The sequence below is a fragment of the Numenius arquata genome, chromosome 3, assembly GCF_964106895.1.
Source record: "Numenius arquata chromosome 3, bNumArq3.hap1.1, whole genome shotgun sequence".
NCBI lineage: Eukaryota > Metazoa > Chordata > Aves > Charadriiformes > Scolopacidae > Numenius > Numenius arquata.
The window spans coordinates 63,159,829-63,185,851 of NC_133578.1; the positions used below are offsets into that span (position 1 = coordinate 63,159,829).

General features: G+C 44.0%; 1 protein-coding gene across 1 annotated transcript in view; it reads right to left on the bottom strand.

Moving 5' to 3' along the window:
• Positions 1–26,023, bottom strand: part of SAMD12 (sterile alpha motif domain containing 12) — a 176,865-nt gene that overhangs the window by 794 nt on the left and 150,048 nt on the right. The window lies entirely within an intron of this gene.

Below are 26,023 nucleotides of genomic sequence, written 5' to 3' on the forward strand. Positions count from 1 at the left end.
CCTGGTTTTACAGGAAGAGTCTATAAAAAAGCACTAATAAAATATTTAAAGCTCTCTAAATATTGCTAAAAGAGTCTTTTCATAACATATGTTGCATAAACAGGCTGGGTGCTGCAGGGATGTGATATACAGACCTCATCACTTTGATAGTTTCATAGATTTCACAGCCAGAAGGCACCACCATGGTGGATTCCTCTGCCCTCCTACATAATGCAGACCATGGAGCTTCGCCCAGCAATTCCCACACCGATACATGAGCTACATCATGTAGAAAGACATCCACGCTTAATTTAAAGATCTTTTTGGGTGATGGAGAACCTACCATATCCCATGTCAGCTCCTCCAGTGGTTAATTACAAGGCCATTAAGGAGAAAAATGTGCCTCGTTTTCAACTTTTTTTTTTTTTTTTTTAGCTCCACTCTCTTCCTGGCTTATATGCCTTTGTCTGCAGATTAAGTAATCCTCTGATACTGCATTCCTGCTCCATGTATAGATACTTACAGATCTTGATCAATTCATCTTTTACTCCTCTTTGATAATATAAATGGATTGTGCTCTCTTGGATCATTGTAAGATATGCTATCAGTCTTATAGCTCTTCTCCCAACCTTTCTCAGTTTTTCAACATGATTTTTAAGTGTTAACAGCTGGACTGGACTATTTTTGTCTCATTAATGTCAGATATAGAGCTAATACATTTCCCCTACCACTCAATATTCACATTTATACATCCTAGGGTCATATTAGCCCCTTTAGCGAGAGCATCACATGGGGAACTCATATTCAATTGTTTATCCATTGTGACCTCTAAACAGCCAAGAACAGCTTCCCGAGTATTCCCTCTATAAAAACTCCCATGGGATCACTCTACATTTGCAACTCCTCTTCGGAGACCTGCCATTTAACTGCCTCGTAATCCATTTAAAATGTGCCATATTGATTTTTTACAGTGCTACCATTCAAAACTAAACAAATGGCAGAACGTAACCCCCAGAATCGCTCAGATGCTTCCCAGGCACCTATTTCCATGGAGACGTGTGCCCACATTTTCTCTTTCACCAAGTTGTAACCCAGGCAGCTCTGCACCTTGGCTGGGAGCAAGTGAGCGTCCATCTGCCCCACTTCCCACTTCTGATGAAGGTCTGCTGCTTCTCCAAGCCTATAATGGGAAGCAAAAGGAAATTGGAGCAAAAATGTCACCCTTGAGCTCCGAAACAACCAGAGAAGGTAAAACTGTTTTACAGCTAATGCTTTCAGAGATGGTAGAGCTGTTGGTTTTGTGCTTGGATACCAATGCCTCTTGATGGATTTCAGGGAGTATTTTGAGACAATATCATCCACTCAAGGGGTCCCAGACTGGCCCGTGGAGAAGTAGCAGTCTGAAAATCCCATATAAATGCCCTGCTGCTAGTGCTTGAAACCACACTGCTTTTAGAGTGGTTTCAATTTAAGTTTAATAGGGAAGGGTGTGTGACTGGTGACCTAAGAGACATGCTCAAGGCTGAGGGTGGTCCCTGGTCCAACGCGTTTGGATAATATTCCAGACAATCTTGGTTTTCCTGTTGGTTGCCATATCCCTCATGGGATTAGCAGAAGGCTGTCCAAAAGGTCCGTATTTTGGGATTAAGGGGCGGGCTGTTATGGGACTAATGACACAGAGAAAGAGGGGAAGCACAAAGAAAACCTGATTTCCCCTACCTAATACTGGACAACTCAGGGAAGTGGAGGTGGGGAGAAGAGCGACTTCCCCAGGGCGAAGCGAGCAGCTGTTGTCTCCAGGAGGAATTAGGCACTGGGAGCCCAGGCTCCCACATTTCCTCACGTTTCTGATGAAGTTTTACCTCCCAGGAACGGCCAAAACCAGGCCGAGTCTGGGACACGAGGGACATGTACAAAACCAGTTAGCGTAACAGTATCCTTCATGCTCTGAGTTAAAGCTTAAACAAAGGCAGAAATAACCCTGCATTTTCACCAAAGTACTAAAATTCGCTGTAATGACAACAGGCGGGGGCTTATCTGGCCGTCCTGCGTGTGGGAGTATTTTCATTGTGCAAACACTTGCAGCTGCCCTTTTCATGTGGGGCAACTTCTGCAGCTAAATAAAATTGTTAAAATGAGTTAATCAGCTTAGTACAATGGTTCCCAATATTTTCCATAAAGCAATTTGCCTCCCACGTCGTCTGCATCTCCATCCCACCGTGCAGCACGGAGGAGAGCCGACGGGCCCCTTGGGCTGAGCATCCGGTGCTCAGCACTGACCCCGCTCCCCCTGGAAAGTGCCAGAGCGGAGTGTTGGAGCTGAGAATTATCACGTGCCCTGGAGTGCTTCATTTCTCTGCAGTAAAACTCCCCAGTGAAGGGAAAGCATTTTTCCTAATCAGCCTGCAGCTTTTGGTGGAGGCCGGAGATGACCACGCACACCCTCTCAGCCTGCCCTCCGCAATGGATGGATGAAGCTCTCAAGGCTTTGGCCAGCTGGCTGTAAAATGCTGCCTCTCTTCAGCTTCTAAGAGGGCTCAAAATATCTTTTTTTTATCCTTTTATTTTTTTTTTAATCCCCTGAATTCAAAGCTCTTCTCCACCTAGCCCTAATACCCTGATGGTGCCCAGTAAAGACCAGATGAAAGCCTGGATATTGGAGGTGGGTTGAAGCATGATCCTCACCCAGACCCTATAAGGTGTCACCCTTTTTGTGTTCTTAGTCTCACTGATTGCTGCTATTTGTCACTGTACAGCACAGGAATTGTACTCTTGATAAGCGTGGTGGTGATTTTGGGTGAGAAGGTGGGCCCGGTCCCTGCTGTCACCCCAGGCTCTGTCTCCACGCCTGGACCAGCCACATCAGTGGATGTGTCCCAGTTTCTCAGCTGACAGCCTGATGTATTGACTTAAATGAGTCTGGAATTACTCACGGCTACATAGTAGTGGGTTTTTACCTTGAAAAGGTAGAAAAAGAAGAGCTAAATTTGGTTTCAGTTGAAATGTAAAATAATGATAATTAACAAAGTTAACTCTTTGCTTCCTGTTCAAGTCTTAACAGCAAAAACATTGGTCTGAAAGAGATCTTGGTAGGCAACCTGGTCCATCCTCCTGCCCCATCACAGGGTCAGGATTGCTGATGGATGCTTGTTGAAGCTGTTCTCCATCTCTTTAAGCAGTCGCTGCTGTTTCAGCATCCCTGTTCCTAGAAAGCTGTTCCTAGTGTCCAGTGTTCATCCTTCTTGCTGCCATGTCAGCCCATTGCTCCAACACAGCCACGAGGAAGAGGTTAATCCCCGCGTTGCCCTTGCAAAAACCTGTAGCAATTTGTCCTCCACTTTATCTCCTCCTAAAGCCAGTGCCTTGGTGCCATTTAGTTAAAGCAAAACTGCTTCACTTGGAAGTGCGTTTCTCATGAGCAGTAATTCAGTGTACTTCCCACGTGATGGTAACAACAGTAGAAGGCAAGAAATCACGTCAGGTGGAGAAAAGCAAGAAGACAATGACAAGGCAGTGACATGAATGAGACAAAGGAGTGCACAAAAGAGAAATGAACCTCAGACAAACCAAGCTGGGGCCAATATGACACCTCACCCATGGAAGTGTCACGCCACGCGCTGAGACTGACAGATCGGCGCCTGGGTGCCGCGAGAGCTGAACGTCAGATAAGCCCGAGCTGTAGATGGCAACTTCTTGTCTCCCAAATAAAGCGTGGGGTTTTTTTGTACCAAAATGCCTGGTCTGTTCAAATCAATCCCACTTGCAACACAATCTTCTTGGAAGACTTACAGTTTCTCCGTTGAGTTTCAAGGTTTAACAGTGACAGGTCAATGTGGTTCCCATTTTACAGATAAGGAGGTGGGACATGAAGAGATGATGTGAGGGAACTTGTCCTTTCAGATGTAGCAGATCAATGGTGGGATTGGGACCATCACATGGGTGTTCTAGGGTTTTACTTCATTCACTGGACTTCATTATAGAGTAAGGACATTTGCTCCCATCACAAGGCTTTGCTCACATGAGCACAGATCTGCTCAGCTATGCTCGGCTAACAAGGGCCCACTTCAGGAATCCAGTTTTTTTTTTTTTTTACATGCTCTAGGCAATCCTGCTTCATCAGGGGAGTTGGACTAGATGATCTCTATGGTCCCTTCCAACTCTAAAAATATTCAGTGAAATTCAGTGAAATTTTTGGACTTGCCATTGGAGCCCAAAGGTTCAAAAGCACGATCTGGGCCTGTAACCTGCAATAGCTGCTCAGGGTAAGGCAAGCTCTGACAGACCCATGGGACGTACATGGATATAACATAAGATCATGCAAGATGCATGAAGGACTAATTGTCACTGGAAGGAAAAACCAAATTGCACAACCAGTTGCTCCACTGATGACTTCTGAGTAACAAACTGCAACCCCATCAGTGAGATTTATAACGCAAAACCCATGTGCACACACGTGGAAACTCCTTCTTCCACCACATCGGTAGCTACTTTCTCCAGGGAGGAGTTTTTCCTTATCACGGTAGCTGCTCTTTCATTACAAAGCAGATCTGATTTAGGTGGCATATTGTTTATAATGTAAATAATCTTAGTGTGCAGCACCCAGAGTAGTAATAATACGGTGCCACTGTAACCCCTATGGAGACCCCAACGGTGAAAAGGACACGTGACATAGGAACTGTTTTCTTTACTTGTAGGTTTGGTCTAATTTCCTTCAGCCCGAGATGCAACGTGCACAGATTTAAACTACAACAGAGCTTTCCCTGCTAACTTATTCTTCTCACTGGCAGTTTCTGGAGTAGAAAGCTTTTTAAAGATATAAACAGAATTTAGCAAATTGCAGCCCAATCACAAGATGTTACAATAAAAAACATGATTTGTGATTTTTTTTAGATGACAATTTATCTTGACTTTGTCAGTTATACTGCACACTATATAATTTCATTCTATTATTTTGTATTAAGCCCAGTATTTTGTGTTTGACCAAAACATGTCATCAGCCTCTACCTTCCAAATGTGAGAACATTCAGAATTGCGGCTGAAAAGAAAAAAAAACACATATAGGGATAGGGAGAGCATAATATTGTGCTGGAATTTCAGCATTAGTTTTTCTGAAAACTACCTTATCTACTGACTTTTAAATTACTCTCATGCTATAAATGCCGAGAATAAATGGGGAGTGGAATGGGAATGAAACGCCATGCACCATAAAACAGTCTCGTACCTGCTCCTTTTGTGGTTTGGTCCCCTTAGAAGATGCTTCACTGCTTACGAGGCACCCCCCAAGTCTTGAGAAATAAAGGCAACGAGAGCAGAATCCTTCCTCATGGCGTGCGGTGTCTGCATGCAGTCGCACCGCGCTAAATCCTGGGTAAACGGAGCCAAGTCAGCGCAGCGGCCCTGGATTCACACCCAAACCCTGCCCAGCGGAACGGGGCCCTTTGCTGGGTGAACACCTTCTGTGCAGCTGTGAATACGCTGCCTTTATGTAGCACCTGTAGGACCCTACAGCAAACCCCGGCACAGACGCTGTGCCGCAGCTGGGGAAGGAGACGCGAGGGCGGGTGAGGGGCTTTGCCCACCTTCAGGTGCTGGAAATCCCCCTAACGAGACCGGTCAGAGTGTCAGGTGAGAGGGATTGCTGGCAAAACCCCCTGGTTTTTGGTTGTGGGTTTTTTTTTTTTTTTCTCCTCCTCTTCATGCAATGGTTCAAGCCCTGACCTTGTTTAAATCAAACAAGATACTTTTACTGTATAATAAAAATTCCATGTTTTAATACATCGCCATGCACAAATGAAGTCAAACAATGCAGAGTACAAAATTGTCAAATATACAAAATGATAAAGCAGATATCCAAAGCTTCCAGAGATCATGCCCAAAGATACCAAAAATTTGATATTGATTTTAATCTCATTGTTTAAAAGAATTCCTCCCTCCCACCCGGGTTTTAATTTTTGTTGATTTCTGAAAACAGAAGGAATTAAAGAGTAAATATAAAAACTGCAGGGTGTTATTAACAGTGATGGCCACTTCATATACTAAAAATTAGATTGCACGACAATTTCTGTTTTGGGGAAAAAGCACTGCTGAACAGATGAACACCTTGGATGCCTGGGGAAATGCAGCGTACATCAAACAAAAAGGCACACTTTTGTCTTATGCCACCTCACTTGGCTCTGTCTTTAAAAAGTTCAGCCACAGACAGACTGGGAATAACAGTGCGCTGCTTTTTAACCATTAGAGTGCTGGCATTTTCCTAGATTTTCAACCAAGTTAACATTAAAAGGTGATCACTGATTTGGAGAGTGTTTCCTTAGTGAATGCAAAACAGAACTGCCTCCAAAGGCAGCTCCACCAGACACAACTTGCCGGCTTCGGGAGACCGTTTTGACCACGCAGCGTGGCCACGGGCCTGCACTCAGCCTTTCTGCACCCAGGCCTCCTGCATCAGGCCACCAAATTCTGGGGACCTTGATCTCAGCTTCCCTCTTGCTCCCTGTAGCTCATGTCCATCATCAGCTGCCAGTGCCGACGCGCAAGCACAGCCTGGCACCCGATTCTGTCCATGGGCTACTGATTTGGGGACAACCTTTGGAGCCAACTCTGGTGTGGCTATAATTCCTGCTGTCAGTTATCTGCTCTCCTCAAGGACGGGTTCAATCAACCTTAAATTCAACTTCCCAAAGTAGAGGAGCTCAAATTTAGAGCTCCGTTTGCTGGCTTATGCTGCACGGAGTCAGGCAGGTGTTACCCCATCTTATCCCTACTTGTGAAAAAGAAAGAGTAATTGGGAGGCAGGTGCAGATAGCTACAGGCCCGAAAAGAAACTGAGAACAAAGCCCACCACGTCCCGAAGCACAGCCCTGCCACTTTCAGATTCTGCAATGACTGTGAGAAAGTTAAAAATGCGCCTCTTACACTCGCCCAGAGTATCCCAGCAGCTTAGTGCAAAGCCAAGGAGTCTTCTCCTGGGAGCACGCTGCCTCTTTGGGGAAATGCCGGCAATTCCCGCTGCCACAGCATCGCCCCGTGCAGTTCACCTGTATTTTAGGGGAAGCCCAGCAGACAGCAGCAACCCCACCTGATGCCCTGAAACACAGGGCCCGATTCTGCAAGGAAACGTGTCTCCTGCAACGGCTTCGAGAGAGCCCCCGGCAGGGCAGAGGACACTGGGCTTCGCCTGCGGGTTCACCCAGCACGGCCCATTCCTCCCCTCAGTCCGTGGCGCTGGGCCCAGGAGGAGAGGGCAGAGCTCTGGGTCTCACGCTGAGATGCTCTGCAGGGGCTGGAAGCTCAGGTCCCTCTGTGCTTTCTCTGTTGCCACTCAGTCTCCTTTCTACCTTTCTCAGGAGAAAAGCAGAGAAGGAGCCTCTTGCACACAAGGGCTGCAGATGAAGGGGTAAGAGGACTTCAAACATTTCTTTATCTGGGCTGTTCTTGAGACCAGAGCTTGGCTCAGTAGGGAAAACCTCCGTCTAGATGTAAAACCATGCTCTCAATAAACAAAAACAACCAACCAAACAAGTCCCCGTAGCATCTGATAGGGCAGATTGTGGTTAGGTTTTTTTTTCTCTGCGCAGCTTCTTATTGCTTTCATGCAGTTTTGCTGCAATATTGATCTCCCTGCTTTAAAAAAACCCTGTGTATCGCTATTTAATTTGGTGACATGATATTAAATAGATGAATTCAAGGCAAGTGCTTAATAGAAGTAACGTGATTAGAGATGTAACAACAGCTACGGAGGATTTTGTTTTTCTGAAAAAGTATTTAGATATATTTGGAATTAAAATCAGAAAGGAGCTTTTCGTCTCATTCTCAGACTAAGCCTGGAAGTGTTATAATAATGCCGGCAATCCTACTTTTATGGCAGAAGCAGACGTTACAGTCATCTCTGCAGGTTCAGCTCCTCCTCCGTCCAGCCTGACCCCAGATGAGCCTGTTGAGGACCACTCTCCTCCAGAGCAGCAAGGCGTCTCGGCGGCAGGAGGACACTTGAAAGCCATCATGCATTGAAGCCAGTAACTCCACAGAATTTATTTGACAGGCGGCTGGCTTGTACCAATGTTCTTTAAACAATAAATCTAGACCAAACTAATTTTCTTAGGATTTCACACTGGATTAGAGCAAGAATCCCCAAAGATCGTTATCTTCTTAGCTACGGCCACAGCCAGCTCCCTTCTTGTTTCAGCTTCTTGATGTCGATTCAATACCAATTTGCAGTAAGTATTGCTTTTATGGTTTCTCCTGTCTGCGTGAACTGTTTACTCTTTAAAACATCCATCCCAGCTCCTGCTGTTCCCACCGCCCGGCAGAAGGTGGTTCTGATGGTTCGCCCTTCCCTGGCACCCATCAACAGCGGTTTAGTGAAACCCGAATCAGATGCCGAGCCCTCCTTTGCTTATTTCTAAGGTGAAACATTCAAAGCAGTCAACGGTAATAGGGCCCAATCCGGCAAAACCCCACCACTGGGAGCAGCTCTCATTACTCCGGGTAGTCCCGCTGAACTCGTTTGAGTTCTAGGGCTTTATTAACCGGCTCCGATGGGGCTCGTCATGATAGCAGGAACAGTTTGCTGTCTTTGAAGCACAGAGCTCGTGTACCGTGTTCAGTGGCACAGCGATACAATATAATTCTCAATCAGCACCGCAGCTTCTCTGCCGGCTGCTGAAGGCAGGAAAATCTGTTTCTTGCCAGCAAGATGCTACCTCCTTAATTAAGAGGCAAACCCACAGTTGTTATTCCTTGCTCAGACTACACTTCTGCCTGGCCCCATCATTTGAGTGCATCAGTTTGTCTCAGGCTGTTATTAATGAAAGACAATGGACTCTTCTCTATATGTCCAAGGATTTGTGTTGTCCTTTCTAGTCTAGTTTTCTTCCTTTAATTACACGCAGAAGGACCTTGCAACTGCAAGCAGACCTACAATGCCCAGACCAAACGCTGGCAAGCACAGCTCAGTTCGTATCGGCTGTTAAAATTAAGACTACTTTGTGTGAAAAAATGGATATAGGTTGCCCTGCCTTCCTGCACTATTGAAAACTTTAAGATATTTTCAGTTTAGGAGTTTAAACGTGATGATCTACTCTAATCCTTGCACAACACATACCTAATAACCTCATCCAGTAATTGCCGCGCTGAGCCTGGATTTCAGTTTGAGGTAGAGTTTATCGACTTAGAAAAATACTCTGCATATATTTAAAGACTTTATGTGATGGAGAACATGCCAGGTAACTAAGTAAGTTGTCTCCATGGGTAATTATCCTCCCTGTCAAGCATTTGCACTTAATTTCTAGCCTGAAATCAGTTTCTAACCAGTAGAGCACATCATTCCCTTTTCTTCCAAATAAAAGAGCTACCTGCCTTCAGACAGCACTTCCCTGCCCAGGTAGAAGATTGCAATTGCAGATGGAGATCAAGTCACCTCTTCAAATTGCCTCTGATAAATTAATAGCTCGAGCGTCATTAGTCTGACACTATAATAAGACTGTTTTCCTGCCCTTGGCTGACACTGGCAGCTATTGAAAATAATCTTTCCAAGTTGTCAATACCCTCTCTGAAAGACGGGCAGGAACCGAACAAACTGGCAGAGCGTGTGGCTATTGCCAGGTCCTGCATCCCAGCTGGTGAGAGCATCTCGGGGGTAGATGTTGAACAGATTATTTATCAGACCTTCACAGACATTGTATTATTCCAGACGTACTCCCCAGGCCTCCAAGCAGGACTTGCCGCCATCTCTCCCGGATTTCTGGCTTTGCTGTCCTCCTGGTTCCTCTCTACCACTGACCTGCTCCATATTGTTATTTACTGCACCCCTGGTTTTGTTGTCTCTGGCTGTTCCCAATACTAATTTTCTCTTTCCCTGGGAGGAACACTGAAATTAGAGCATACCTTGGGAGGAGCTGATTAGGAATAGTCTTGCTGATGATAATTTCATATTTACAGTTATTTTTTGTGATCAGTTTTAATCCACTTAATATGGGCTACATTGATTTTGCATTGTGCTATTTTGTTTTTTATCAGCATCAAATGATCTATAGGAGGCTGAGTACAGTATGTCAGCAGAGTTTCTTCTATCAACGAGCCTTTGACGTCACAAAAAATGACAGTGAGTTTATTTGGCATGATACATTTCTATAAAAATAATTTGGAGAGTTTTATCAATTTTTAATTGCTTTAAAGATTGTGTCATATCAACCTTTCCATGATTTTGCCTAAGACTGATAGGAAGTTAATGAACCTATAGCTTTCTGGGTTAAATCACTAGTGCTTTTCAATTCTTGGGTTTTTGAGCATCGTATGGAGCTTCTTTTATGCTTTCCAGTTCTGAGGAGTCCTAGGCAAGTTTTCCTACACTTTTGGATTCAGTTATCCGCTTCTGCAAATTTGAAAAATATGTTTGGAGAGTTGCTGCTTAATATTACCCATAATTACTGATGGAGTAGGAGGAATTACATTTTAACGTGCAATATGACTCCCTCCTTCTATTGCTTTCAAACATCAAACAAGAATATTTGTTGGTTTTTGCATGTACCGTGAGTAATCACTGTGCTGTGCCTGCCTAACATCAGACTTAGCTTTGCTGCGACTGTGTTTATTAGGATATATGTAAAGCCTTTGGTCTAACTAGCCCTAATCCATTGGCCACTGACTTCCTATGCAGTTTTCTGGCTTCCCTCATCAAATATCTACTTTTCTTACTTGCTGATTTATCCTCATGAGCCTGCCTAATCACCCATACGTTACGCTGGTGGGCTTTTTTGCACTCCTGAATTTTACTATAGGAGGTTGCAGGTATGGATGGAAGTACTTTTCCCCTCACCCATCAATTTTAATTATACCAGAGGACCTTTTCTTTTTAAATTAAAATCTTATTGACCACAGTCTATATATACCAGGGTCAATCGCAGCAGAGTCCTGCAGCGGGGCCTTTCAAGGAGACTCTGATGGCAGAGATGTTAACTGTTGAAAGGGGACTGATGTGAAAGGTGCAGGATTTTACTTTGCTTGCCTGAGACAATTTTGAATAATTGAGATCTTGTGGCTTTGTGGGGGGCGGAGGGAGGTTAGTTTTAGTGATGACAAAAATCTACCCCAGGCCTGGCTCCACGGCTGGCATTAATCACCACATCTCTGGAGACTTTGATGGAGTAGTGCCAATGCAGCTCCGCCAGGGGTCTGGCCTGGGGTCTTCTAAAAATTCAGGGCAAAACAAAGCCAGAATTTTGTCATTTTTAATGGTTTGATTTCCTCCATGACACTACAGCTGCTGTCGAGTGACAACACTTCCCCCAAGGAACAGAGAGGGAGGGATGAACCCACCGGCAGAGCATCGCCATGCAGCTGGGCGGGCAAAACCAAAGAGCTCGTGGGGCTTTTCCAGACTCCCCTCCTGGGAGGCTGCATTTCGCTCAGCAGAATAAATGGCGAGTGTTCATGCACAGAAAGCCACACAGAGGAAATAACAAGGAACAAAACAGTGCAAAGGATGGAGCTTTCAGCTGCATCGTGTTTTCCGGGGTGAGCAATTCCTCCAGGTTTCTAGTGTGGGACTTCTCACGGTCTGAAGCGCTTGGGATGGCTGAGTCTCTGTCGGCGTTTCTCAGCGGGGCCTGATGCTGCAGCCCTTCTCCTCACACAAAGAACCCAGGCGAGCGGGCGGCAGGAGGGGGACCGGGCACGGGAGGAAGGCTGCAGGTCCGCACACAGGGAACGGTCTCGTGATCACAATATGTTGTGTTTCAGAGATAATGACTAGTGATCAATGGAACAGTAGCACTGGCCTCTGCGAATTTATCTGTCTCCACAGGGCTGGTAATTGCTGTTTTATGAAAATAGCGTTAGTCTCCTACTCTTTCGCACCGAACTAATGGCTCTGAGCGTATTTAAATTCACTTCCTTTGCCGGAATAACTTATTCGCTCCCTTTCATGTTGACTTGGTCTTTGGCACTCTCTACATAAATGATTTATTGACTAGAGATAAAGCATTCTTTCCCCTGAACTGTTCCTGCGACCCAGGCAAAAGCGGATGTGTCTGCTATTAATAAGGTGTTCAGCATAAAAAATGCAATAGACTTGATTGTCTGCACTCAATAGCCTTTCCGAGAACACAGTACCTGCCCCCATTCATAATAACAAAAATCTCTCCCACATGTTTATTTATATTAAAAAGTTTTCAGAAGAATATGCTGGGATCCAGATAGTTGTTCAGGAGATGTAGAACAATTTCATAAATATCCCTGAGGAAGCATGGCCTACTTTGGGAGAATAACAGTGAATAAAAAATCCAAACACGATGAATAGTTAAATACAAGCCAAAAAGTACAGTTATTTCCTTACGGCTCCGGCAGACAGTTACACACGTGAGAAGTGTCACGGGGCTCAGGGGAACTATGCTTGCAGTTATCCACATGCACAGGCTGGCTGTAGGATGGAGACCTACACCAGCTTCAAAGGAGATTTGTCCGATAGGCACCTACAGCAGACTTCTCACCGGGTCTGGCTACACAAGGGTCTGGACTTGATTTTCACATTTCTCAGGGCCTATAACACTGCTTTTCTAGGTCACCGTAGCTAAAATCCTGGGAAGCTTTTAAAACAAACTGTTTTAACAGGAGAAGTGCACACATCTAAATTCATGCCCATATACTGGAAGATGTTCAAAACTAACATTGATACAAAAAATGCTTCTAGTGGCTCTCTGCCTAACTCAACTTTTTCTCATACACCCTTTTAAGATAACACCCTCTGATAAATTCTTCTTTTATCATTCAAATTATTCTGGATTTTTTCACTGGGTAGTAAAATAAGAGAATCCCTACTGCAGAAGTACAGCATTCTCCTTCCTTTTGAAATAACTTATATCAAAGTGTTTTTTTTTTTAATTGCTGTACCAACATGAAATTGATGTCAGTTGCCAGAATGCATTTTTAAAACCTGTAGCAGAAAGAGCTGTAAAATTTGCTGAAGCTTACAATGGACCTGTGCCATGCGCACGGCTGGGTCTCTTGGTATCAGATTCCAACCTGCAACCCTATGAAAAGCTCTAAAAAGTGCAAATGTTGCCATTGGCAAAGATTCTTATGTCTGAAGGAGAATTTTTACACCAATTAATTTAAAATTAGGGACCAGGATTTTCAGAAAAAGAATGTAGAAGCTTACTGCTTTGTAATTCTTGGGAGCTCCATTTGAGAACCTATGGAAAGACCCAAACCATCAGAAATCGCTGGCGACTTCTGAAAATCTTCGTCATCAATAAAAATAATTTGCTTTTGGGCTGAATACTATAGAAGTATCCAACATGCTGAATCTGAGATGGGTGGAGAGCTGAAACTTAAGCCCATACCCATCTGAAAAAAATTAAGCCCTAAAGTTACTTATCTGTTTGTTGTACGGGCACTCTCAGTGGTTGACCTTCCATCCTCAAGCAATGAACTGTACAATAGTTTTTAAGAATTATAACACAGAAGCTTCCTCTAAAAAGGTCCCTTTGACTTGATGTAGCTGCACCTTCTCTCCACTGCTGCATCTTCACACCAGTTTGGCATCCCACCCGCAGTTTGGCACACATGCTAGCAGCGACCCTACAGTACCTGTCTATCAGACTGGAGAGAGTGATGGTCTTTAAATAGACAAAAAGCTACTTTTGATATTAAAGAAAGAAGGAACAAATACTTGAGTCTCCTCAGTATGTTGATGGCATCAGTTCATCATAAAGAGGGTGTCAAGAAGGTCCTGATGTGAGGGACAGGCGCTAATTCCACTGAGTCCCCATGGAAGAAACAGTACCACAGCCAGCTGTGATACAGCCAGTGATGAGGCCAGCCATTCAGAGACTGAACAAAAAACAACGCTCAGATTGAATGCAACAGTCTTGAGCCTGCTACAGTATATTGAAAGGCTTATTGGAACCATTTGCTTATTCCCAGTTCCTACCAAAACACTGTTTTGGATAGAAAGTGGAAAAAGTTAATGAAGAAGTCTGCCCTCTCCGAAGGGAGTGTCTTGCTCCTTAGAAGTGTAGTCTTACACTTTACCTTATTCAGAGAGTTTGGTTTGGACTACGATTCTCCGGTCCTGCCCAAAATGTAACTGGTGGCCAGCATAAAGAACCTGAATTCCTCCAGTTTATTCTGGTTTTATCGTAGACCAAACCCAGGGTCACAGACATCTCTGAGAAAGGCTGTCTCCCTTGCCGAGTAAGAAAATGCATTGGCACACCAGAAACGAGACCCGTTGATATTTGGCGGATGAGAGGGAGAGCAGACACAGCGTCCTACAGCTCGTTCAACCTACCCTGCTCTTGGCTGCCTCTGTGACAGCTGTTCTCTAAGTCTCGATAAAAGAAGTCACACCTCTGCCACGTGCAAATCTATCTAAACAATCTACTGTGAATCGGTGAAGGTATGCTAGGAGTGGACTTCAGTTTGGATACAGTCTCAGCACAAATACTGAAACGTATCCTCAATATTTTAAAAAAAGACCATTATATATATATATGGACTGTGCTAGTTCTGTGCAGAAAGCACATATGAAGTGCTGATATTGTTTAACAGAATACCATTAGACTGCAAAACTAACATATACAAGACGTTTACATTCCTATAGGGGTGTAATATTGTGAACATATCCACTGAGATTGGAGAATTGCTGTAAGATTTTCCTAAAACATCATGCCATCTGCATACATAATAAAAGAATCCAGTAGTTGCCATGCTAAAACAGGACTTCTAGTGAAGGGCATAGACAGTCCCCTAAAGGGAACTCAAAAGTTATGCACAGTGATGAAAACTGGAAGAAATTTTCCAGCTAAAGGTCTGTCAATGACCATTTCCAACAAATTAGCACTGGATTTTATGCACCATGTTTTTACTCCACAGCAAACCAGGTCTTCCCAGAGTGCATCATCTTGAGTGGGCTGATTTTACTTCAAGTTTGTCTTCAGTCCTCCATGGTCACCTTCTGGCAGTGCCATTTATTATGGTGTTTTTTCATGAAGGAAAGTTCACTTTCATATCAAGTGGCAGGACAGCAGCTTTAGAGGCTGGAAATGTTTATGGGGAGCTCTCTGCTGGGGCTGTAAGAAACAAAACAGAAAACCAAAACCGGACAGTGAGCATAGAACAGAGAAAAGGAATTTTCACCATTTTATTTTCAACTAAAGTAAAAACGTCAGGTTTGGGCTGAGCATAGGTACCGTACTTCTGCTGTAAAGACAAACTACTCCTACAATGTATGTTGTTACCCTGCTATTTTCTTTAATCAGCTTTACCCACCAACAAAAAAGCCCAGCATTTAATCAATTCCTTAGGTAATATAAATTGCAGACCAGCAATTATTTGTATGATTTAACAAATCCTACATTCATTTTAATGCCTCACGTGAAAGCATTTCTTACCCTTCCTCTAGTCTGAGTCCCAGAGAGCAGGCTCTTTGGCTTGGTTGGGCTTACATTAACTAAGGGCCTGAAAGCCCTTGCAAAGCTGTAAGGTGATCACGCCACAAAGGAGGAATAGGAGGTTTCTTGTAATTTCTCCTTCCCTCCACCCTAACTCTTCTTTGAGATGCACAGCAAAAGGACAAGAGGTAATGGACACAATATGCAACAGAAGAGATTCCAGTTAAATACCAGGAAAAGAAAATCTTCCTAGTGAGGGTGGTCAAATTTTGGAACAAGTTGCCTGACCAGGTTGTGCGATCTCCACCTCCAAAGATACATGCAACTCAACCAGACAAGGCCCGAACAACCTAACTTGGCCCTGCTTTGAGCATTCATTTGAGTGAAATGATCTCCAGAGGTCCCTCCCAAGCTAAACCGTACTACATTTTCTGATGGTGATTTGTGTTCCCTGTTCTGCCCTTCTGAACCGGAGACGAGTGCCCGTGCAGGACTGCTCCCACTGAAGCGCATTCAGTGTTTATTCAGTATGTAGCCACAAAAAGGCGTGTAAACCCATCGCAGGCTTACGCCAGCCTCCGGAGGCAAGGAGCCGTGCAGAGACAAATCCATCCTGTTATTTTAACGTGTTTGGACACACCTTCATTTCTTGCAGAGCCCTCACCCATCACTAGTTTTACCGACGAGGTCCCTGACCAGGGCAGTGCCGGGATGGGACTCATCAGGGTGGGCTTTGCACCCTTTCCAGCTGAAGTCCTGCTTCTTGCATGAATATACGTGTCTGGATGTGTGGGAAGAGCTGGATCGTTGGGGTGTTTGGGCCAGATTCCAAATTGTGAAGCTAATGGGATACTGATGCTGCCAAGGCAGCATTCACGTCAGCTGAAACTCAGACTGGCACTGGATTTCTGCTTCTCACCTCTTCAAAATCATGCCCAGGGGGCTCTTCTCTGCAGAGTGCGCGCTGACTGTCTCTGCCAAGCTATCAGTTTGCCCATATTTGCCTTTCCCAACCCCAAACCCTTGCAGAGATGGACCTGAAGGTCTGAGTGAGCAGGGAAAGGATGGGATGTTAAACCAGCAGGTGCTGGAAGAATGCTGAATAAGATTTAAAAAAACCCCCACACCCTGCCATGAGCACTGTATCTCTCAGTCTAAATATGGCCTCTGAATTAGAGGAACAATTGAAGAACAGTCTCCTTAGCTATTTCCTTCCTTATGTGGGCATATTCACCTGATTATGGTGCTACTTTTGATTTCTGTTTTTACAGCTTCTTTGCTTTTACTCTCAAGGTTCTCTAGTGCTATGATCCCACCACCTACCATCATCTACTATATGAGATACCCATGTCAGTAGTGGCCTGAAGAAGATGCACTTTTGGGACCCAGCAACTGTTTTATTCCATGGAGGAACGGATGGAAAGGTTTTGAGCCTTCAGCTACTCTAGGCAGATAACTCACTGCATCCCCCAAGACAGAAAACAACGCAATGGTGATATTAAGCAGGTATGAAGATAAAGGGGAAATCTGGGGGAGGTTTTAAACTTGGAGAGAAGCAAATTGGTACCTCACCTCAAAAGTGTTTGATTACAGGTGAACTGGAGGATATCTCCCATCTGTGTAGCATCAACAGAGATGAGCCTGTCTCACAAAGGAGAAACAGGACTATTTTTGAGGTTAAATAGCTCACCTACCACCGAGAAGGGAAAATTTGAAAAGCTCTCCCAAGCAATGGAAAATACCTTGCCTAGCCACGGAGGACGAAAATAAAATGGGTAAGCTGGCTAATTATATCAGGTCAAGCCTCAGGATTGTGGTCGTGCTGAAATTCCCCAATCATCCACATTGTCTAAGCCGTTGGCTTGTATTTGTGCTTAAGTTTGAAATGAGCCAGCTGGCCCTTCAGGCAGAAACCCGTCAAGGAGGAGAAATGGGGACTGGTCCTGATCTGAGCTCCGTTCACACCACAACCACTTCGAGCCATGCAGGACACCTCGCAGAGCCAGGCTGGACACAACTGGTGTCACCTATCAAGGGAAAGTAGTAATTCTCTTAAGCTCTGCATTTAGAGCAAGCAAACTGAGGATTTAGTGGTGATCTAGCCCATTTCTTCTCTTCTCGCTATGTCTTTTGAGGCCAGGGTTTTGGAAGCACTTATTCTTCCTATATAATTTTTGGTGCCCAGCTGGAGACTCCTCTAAGGACCCTGCTTTTCTAGCAGTACATACCCAGCGCTTTCTGAAAGTACTATCTTTTCAAAAGGTATCGCAAATGAGCAGTTGTCTTTGAAAACCTTGCCTGAGACTGTAAGCTCTTGGAAGGCAGACCGCCCTTTGCAGAGGGTTCGTGCGCTCACCAACACAACAGCGTACTGATCTAATCTCACGTGACATTTTCAAGAAGCTGCTGTAGAAAGACAGCAACCATTCGAAAGCCAGAGATGTATTTCATTTTTTTGAATACTTGTATAGTGTGATTTTTTTCTAACTGGGAAAAAGACATATTTTTCATTCATTTTTAACGCATGTTAATTCAGCTCAACCTAGTGGTATTTGTCACTTTTTCATAATTGAGGGATTCTGATAAAGGAAACAAGCATCTGTCACCTTTGCTAGGTTTCTTCTCCTGGGACTAATTTTATACTGTATTTCTAAGGTCAGGACATTTCAAACATGGGATTATTATGAAAAATACTTATTTCCAACATCCATTTACCAACTATTCCTTGGAGTCTGGTGAAAAACTGCAATCAGCTACATTTACTAGTATTTTTCCTGTGTCAGAAAGGCCACGGGTATCTCACTTCATGCTTCTCATATCACTTGAGACATTATAAAATGCTGTACATTCTTGCAGACTTGTTGCGTCTTGCTGCTTACTAATTAGAGATATCGCTCCTTTTGAAGAATTTCATACACTGACAAAAGGAAATGGCTGGCAGCCCATTTGTAGATTTACCCTTTTCTTTATTGTGCATTGACTTATTATCATCACTGAGGTGTGAGAGCATGAGGTGTCTCTGTGAGGCTCCTGGAAGCTAATTTAAAACCAAAATATCGACTTGGGGAGCTGCTGATCCTGGTCAGCCACTGTGGTGGACAAAGGAAGGAGGATTAGCAGGGGCTCGGAGATGCCGTGGTGGGGCAGCCTTGGCAGGGGCAGGAACCATTTGCCCCAGGTCAGATGAGACCGAAGTGGTACCAGAGTTTGGTTTCACTCTATCACAAAAGCATCCCATTAAGGTTCAGGGTGGAGAACTGCAGCAGTTACTTTAACCTCTAGGTAAGTGCAGCTATTGCTGCACATCCTTATTACCCAACAGATCGCTGATTAGCAGAGTCAACAGTGCCAGAGACCCAAGGTTACCTCAAACGTTTGCACGCTTGTAGTTGGCTGGAGCCAGCACGGAGGAGGTGGGGAAGCAATGCTGGCCGGGCTGCTCCATCCTCCTCCCACCCACCTTCTCTCTCTCATCGGAGCAGCCCCGGCTGGGACAGGCAGTCAAGCCTCGGGCCCAGCGAGCTGTCTCCCTGCCAGTGTCACTGCCGAGAGCCTGCGCTAAGCAGTGACACATCAATCAATGGACTGAACCCAACACCCAGCAGCTGAGAGAGAAAAGAGAGATGGGGATGGGTTTTGGTAAGAAATCAAAATTTGCCAATTTTGTTTTGATTCCCATCCGGTCATGTCTTGGTCTGGCTTGCCCGATTCTCCCCTCATTACTAAGACCTGGTAGCTGATAGAGTTTTGAAGGTTATTTAATGTTGTTTGTCAAACGCAGTGTCAATACGGTAGAAAAATGCTGAGGGGGAAAGGAAGGAAGTCTCTTCTTGCTTTTGATTTTTGAATTTGCTTGCCAAGCAGGAAACCAAGATTTTAGTTTTGGAGCAGCCCGACAGAAAAGTTGGATCTATGAGCACATCTAGAGCATCAAACACAGTAATCCTAATACCAAGCATTCAGTATTCATTAATGAGGCCATGCAAAAAAATATAAAAGCTGAAAATACATGGAATTAAAAATAAATGTTGTTTTCCCTTCACCCCTACTTTTTTTTAGGATACAGTTAGGACATATTTGTCATGAACTATGAAACAAACACAACCATGAAACAAGACATTTTTTGTTCAAATGGATGTATCATCACAAGACTCCAGGAGAAAAGTCTTTAAAACAAACAGCTGCCGACATGTGAATTGCTATTTCTGCAAGGATGAATTTAGGTTTCTTTTTTTGAAAACACTTCTTCTGGACAACTTGCTCCCATAACCAAGTACTCTTAATCCTCCTGGATAAAGTTTTAATATCTGTTGATACCATTACCATAAATATGCTACTGCATAAATATTCCCATATGGGATCTAGGGAAGAGAATGACTTTACATGCAATGAACTCCTTGGCGTTATTTATGTGTTGTGACAGTGCTCGCTCCGAGTGGTCCCAGGTCCACACCAGGGCTCTGAGGCAGCAGCTGGCATCCAGCTTGTGCACAGCCTGCTTGGGCACGGCGCTGTGCCTGACGCTGCCCGACGCGGTGTGAAAGCCCTAATAAGCCATCACGAGTACGTGGGTATGCGGGATCCTGGCTCGCTCGCAGATTCGCTGTCTGGATCAACGGCAAAGCTCGTCTCAAGGAAGGCTTCAGGGTGGCCTTCAAAAGGCATTTTAGACAGGACGCTCAGTGCTTCCAGACAGATGATGAACATTCAACAAGGTCAGGCAAATCCTCTCCCCTATATTCTGACTCAAGAGAAAACTCACTTCTTGCCTGTGATGCTGGGCTCTACAGCCTGCATCAGGCAATTCTGAGATGAAACATTTCTGGGAGAATGGATGTCATAGCAGATGCTCTCAGCAGGTAACCTTCTGAAAAGCCAATTAGTCAGAGGTTATCACAGCTGCTCTGTGGAACACAGTTGGTTCACACAGAATGGGTTGAAAATGTAGTTGTCCAAAATGTGTTTCACTAAGCTATTCAATGCCCTCAAATATTCCACTTAGCCAAGAGTCTCTTCATGAGTCACACACGACTCCAGCTTCCCTACCAAAGCAAATCTTTCAGCAACTTTACTAGGTTAAGCAAAATGAGGACACACGTCGATTCTGTGTACAGATGATTTACACAGGCATTTCGGTTCCTTGACCCTTCCTTCAAAAATCAGAGTTCATGGTGGACAACTCTCTAAAGGGCTTGAGCTTACACTTCACCCTTGTTCTGAAAAATATCTTAAAAGCCTTTTAGCATCTTCTGAGCTGGATTTCACAGTGTTAATGTGGAAACATCAGAACAAAAATCTTTCCCAAGAAATCATGTCTTTTTTATGCCTGAGCCTAACCAGCTTGTGAAAATTTCCTGAGCTTAAAAGTTTAGTTCAAAATCAGGCAAAATCCTGGGAGTGATTCTTTCTTCTTTCGAAGTGATTCATTCATCCCTACTCAAGTTGCTTCATACATCCCACCACCTACCTGCTGCTGCATACATATAAAGAAAAAACGCTTTTGCATTCAACAGATCACGGTAATTTCCTTGAACTAACACCAGTTAAAGTATTTTGAAAAAGTGCATGCAACCACTTCCTCAGTGTTTATAGCTTCTTTCAAAGAATTCTCTTGATCTCCTGCACACTTACCCATCACTGTGAACAGTGAATTGGCTGTCCACCAGCATCCTTCTCCAGAGACTCAAATTATAGAAAACAGAAAGACTTAAGGGAATGTGATGCTAAGGAGTCTGATAGTCTCAGCTGGTGCTGTCTGAAACCGAAAATGGGTATGAAAGTGGTGACTTTATGCCTTATCATGCATATCCCTCACTGCCTGCCTGCAACCAGTTCTTGGTCTCACAAGTCCTTGTGGGGTGCTCTGCAGGAAGTGAAAAAGGCTGTCACAGATGAATAGTCTTTCACACTCTCTGGCTCTAAATAGCCATTTGCACTACACCGTGAGCCTTTTGCATATCTATTGCTTTCCTCTCCAGAGACTGGGTTTTAATATGATGCACCAGGAACTGTGCAAACTGAGCAAACTTAAAAAAGACATGGCCTTAAGGGCTATCTTCAGCATGCACATAAGGTGCTTAACCACACAGTCCCCGGTGGCCTGCAGTGGTTTGGTGGTTGCCCTGATCATCAGCTGGAACTTGTCCTTGCATTTCTTCTGCAGCGTCTGCAGGACGCTTTCAAGCCTATCCCAATCAGAAGTGTGCAGCAGCATTTGGGAATCAGTTCTGATCATTGTATCACCCTACTACTTGCTTTAGGATCTTCAGCTAAATATGCATTAAGACACACAGTCAGATGAAACCAAAGACTTCACTAGAAAAATCGAAGTATTATAGCAAAAGGGTTTGGAAACTCTCTGGAGCTACAACTCCCTCGCTGCTTATGCAGAGCTTATGCAGGATTAAGAGGTGGAACAAACTATCCACCTTTAGGGAGATATTCACTGTGAGGCTCCCTGAAATGAAAGTTTCCATTCTGTAAAGTGATTAACCAAGCAAAAAGGGAAATTATACCCACTAAAACCACCTAGAAGACTGCACATATGTACTTACGCATTTACCACAAAACAAAACAAAAACAGATCATGAAGCCTACAAAATCGGCCCCCTCTCCCCCCTTAATTAGTTGCACAGTCAACTTTATATAGCCCTTTGGAGGAATGAATTAATATATACTCTTTATCTGTATTATCACATCATGCTATCACTACGTTTTCTGCAGGAGCCTTGCATTGCTCTGAGCACCAAACAGACAGAATTCAGAGAAAGAGCATTTCGGTACCATGCGGTACTTGCTTAATCTTTGCAGTTCAGCATGTGGCCCATCACCTTATTTAACGCACAACATTTAACCCCCATCTGGAAAATAATTATTGCTATCATTGTGGACAGTGTCCAACCACATTACAAACAAAATGCCTCAATTTCAAAATACGTCAGTGAGAAGACATCACCTTATTTTACAGTTCCTAGTTAGGCACAAAGCGAGTTACAAGGCTGTACTGGTACTGTCTGTCCAGCTCCTGGCTCCAGCACCAACAGCTTCAGGATGTCAGAGCTCTGCGGAGCTCCTGGGTAAGGTGAAAACCCTATGGAGGAGAGGGAGTTTAAGGAGGCTCCTGGAAGCTGCATCTGCAAGGAGAGGTACAAGCAGGACCCTAAAGATGCCAAAGTCTGGGTTTGACCGTCTATGCAGACTTCTCAATATGCTTTTAGATGATGCCTTCTTCTGATTTGCCCCAAAGTCTGATTTTATAGCGAAAATGACCTTTACTGATCACTCATCTGAAGGGGAAATCTGCTGGATTGTCAGTGTTACAATCCAGCATGGCCCTCCATGGCCACTGAGTTGTCTTGGGAAAAGGCAGTCATCATTTTATCCTTGTTAATCTGGTTGTGACCAGGCCAAGGAACTCTTCCTAGGCATATTCAAAAAGATCTACAGAAAAATTAGCATGGTGCATACACCACTACTGTTTTAAAAATCAAATCAAATAAAAGGCCCCTGGTCTAATTCTCCCAGCTGCAGGACCAAGCTCAGGGAGAGTGTTGCAGCGAGGGAAGGTCCTGTCCAAGGCAGAGGTCCTCTTCCACCCCATGCCTGCTGCTATGACATGGCAGGCAGCAGAGAGTGCTCGCTGCTCTGCAAATCAAGCTTCATTCTCTGTCTGGGCAGCTGGAAAATGAACTAGAGAGATCAAAATGAGTTACCACCTTTGAAGAGTTCCTTAGGTGATTATTAAGACTGTATCTTGATGTATACCCACCAGAGGCCCTAGATACCAGAAATACTGCCTCTGCAGAAGGGCTTGATAAATGAAGGGTGGGCTGATCGTATTGAAGAGGTTCTTAAGTCAAGCATGAAGTCCAAGGCCTGAAATTATGTGGGCTGTATTGACCACAGAGCCAAGCAAAGAAGTCATTCATGAAAACATGACAGGTATGAAACAAAGAATATCTAGCCAGTGTTCAAAAGGCTTGAGATGTTCAGCCATTCATGTTTTTGGGGAGTAATAATTAGCTCAGCACAGGAACTCTCTGATCAGTTGCAAATTCTGCTTTACTCTCATTTGCTCCTTTCCTATTATTTTAGCTTGGAGACTATTCAAAGCACCTGCATAGCTTTCTATCTCTTTTTGCATCACGCACATGTTCCTGAAAATACGATTGCACAAAAATGTATATAACTGGTTTCAGACCACAGCGGCTGTTTGGTATGCTGCGGAGATGATGCTAGATTTGGCTGCTGCCATCCCAAGCAAAATGTTGTGTTAATGTCCCCCTTTGCCCACGAAGCAATATGAACCATGTCTGCAATGTGTTGCAGGTGGATCCTGCGGGGCAGATTACAGGACCTGGTGGAGTACACCAGGTCTCCCCAGATGCCTGCAAGCCCAGCTTTACTACAAGGGAAGGCCATGCCCGGGAAGATGACACACTCCTCATCCTCACACGAAGCCACCCCTGGCCAGGCTGGGCAGCCAACGCTCGGGGCTGGGATGTGCTCTCAGGCGCTGCAGTGGAGGGATACCCAGTGTGTATCAAGGACAGGGGCGATGTACTTAGTGGCAGAAAATAATTCAATATCAGGTAGAAATTGACCTTTAAAAGTCAGACAGAAGACATCGCCACACTTTAAACAGAGGGGTTTTGGGCTAAATGTCATATCAAGAAAAAGACTTTCATTCATCATTCAGATTCTTTGCTTGCAGAACATACCAGTATGGACTGATGGATGCAAGACAGTGAAATATGCAGCAGAACAGCAACTCAGTGGTTAAGGTGAAGACCTTATCTGTCATATCATAGACTACTAGACTTCCTTTTGCTGTCTAGTTAAATAAATACACAATTGTTCTACACAAAGTGGAACAGCTTCAAAAAAAAAAATACACAGCCTATCTCCTTCCCACCTGGAAGATCGGTCTTTAAAGTTAGAGATGTAAATAAATAAGCTTGCATGGACTTCTGAGATGATTCAGCTGAACCTTGGCTAAAGCTAGCTGAGTATTTCCACATGTAACTGCAGAGTCCAACTCAGACCTGATGCAAATCACGGGGAGGTGGGACAGGAGAATGCATCCCTGCCCATGCTGAGCTGTGAGAAGTAACTCCCTCTGCAGAGCACCCGCTCATGTGGCTCTGACGTTTGTGCGGTAGTTACACAGAGAAACTCATTTCATCCATCCTAGACAGGCAAACTAGTTATCCAGGCTTCTTCAACAAGCAGTGGAGAAAGACAGGGCCCTTGGAAGAGTGACCCACCTACTTACTTGTTGTATTGGATAAATGATTCTCTGGCAGCTCCTCTCTTCACTGATTATCAAGAAAGCTGAATAATGAGCTCAGAGTAGGTATCCAGCAATTAAATAGCAAACAAGAGGTGACAGGAATTGCAACTTTACGCTTAATTTGATTGTTACAAATTCCAATTAGCATGTGAAATGTAGGTACCACAATGTTCAGGATTACCATGTTTAATGCTTACATTTCTACTGAAATCAAGAATGAAATAGATTCCAGTGAGGGATAAGAGCCCTAAATTCCTTTGAGGCCTTGGATATTGGAATTTGACAAGGAAATTACACACTAAATAATCTTCTTAGAAATTCACATGCACAACTGAGATAATGAGATGCTTCGTGCAAACAATCCACAAAGTACTAAAGTTTTTTAGAGGAATTATTTACTCAGCACTATTGGTATAATTTTGCAGCTGGATAATTTATTGTGTCCATGCTGCCAAATTGTTTCGATTTGCCACTGATTTGCTTTTCATTTCCACTTGCAATATATGAATAAATCGACATCACAGTTAAGGAATTCATATGGGTAAGTAAAATTAGAGTAAACAAAAATAATGCTTTGTTTATTATTAAACACCTTTCATATTTTAGCTATGGTAGGCAATTAGCTTGGTAGGAATTTGCAACTGGAGAAGTTCTACCATTTTATCTCAGGCCAAACAGTTTATCGCAATTCATGCGCAGACGAACTTCTGCGCTTCAAAAATCAGGGGAAAATATCTAATGGGATGTGGTATTTCTCTTCCAGTGCCAGAAAAGTATGAATCCCAATTAAATTTTTGCTTCAAGGAAGGAAGGAAGGAAGGAAGAATTTCTGCCACTGGAGCATGAAACAGATTTTGGCTAGAAAGAAGATGGACAAGATTTTCAAAAAACCCCAAGTGATTTGCACACCAAAGTCTCATCAGAAACCAACAAGACTTTGATTTCCAAGTTATTTGTGAAAATTTTCTCTGATGATTCCTACCAGTCTTTTAATATTTATCCTAAACAAGTGCTGACACATCATTCAAAAGCAGATCCGGGGCTGCAACAAGTTCTGGTAACCCCTCAAGACATTTCTAAAGCCTCACCCACAAGAGATTCGAAACTTCTGGCATGTCCATATGTCTGAAATCTTCAGTCTGCATCACGCATTTGTCTATTTAGGATAATTAAGGGCATGCCTCCGTGAACACATTACTGCGAGGTAACCGGCGTCTGGATTTACAGCGGAACAGATGCTCCGCTGTAACTGTCCATGTGCGTGCCCTTACCCTGTGGTAAACGCCAGGCAGCTCAGAGCACGGTCATTGAGGAAGAGCTTGCAGCACATGTTCAGCATTCACACTCCATCTTCCGGTTG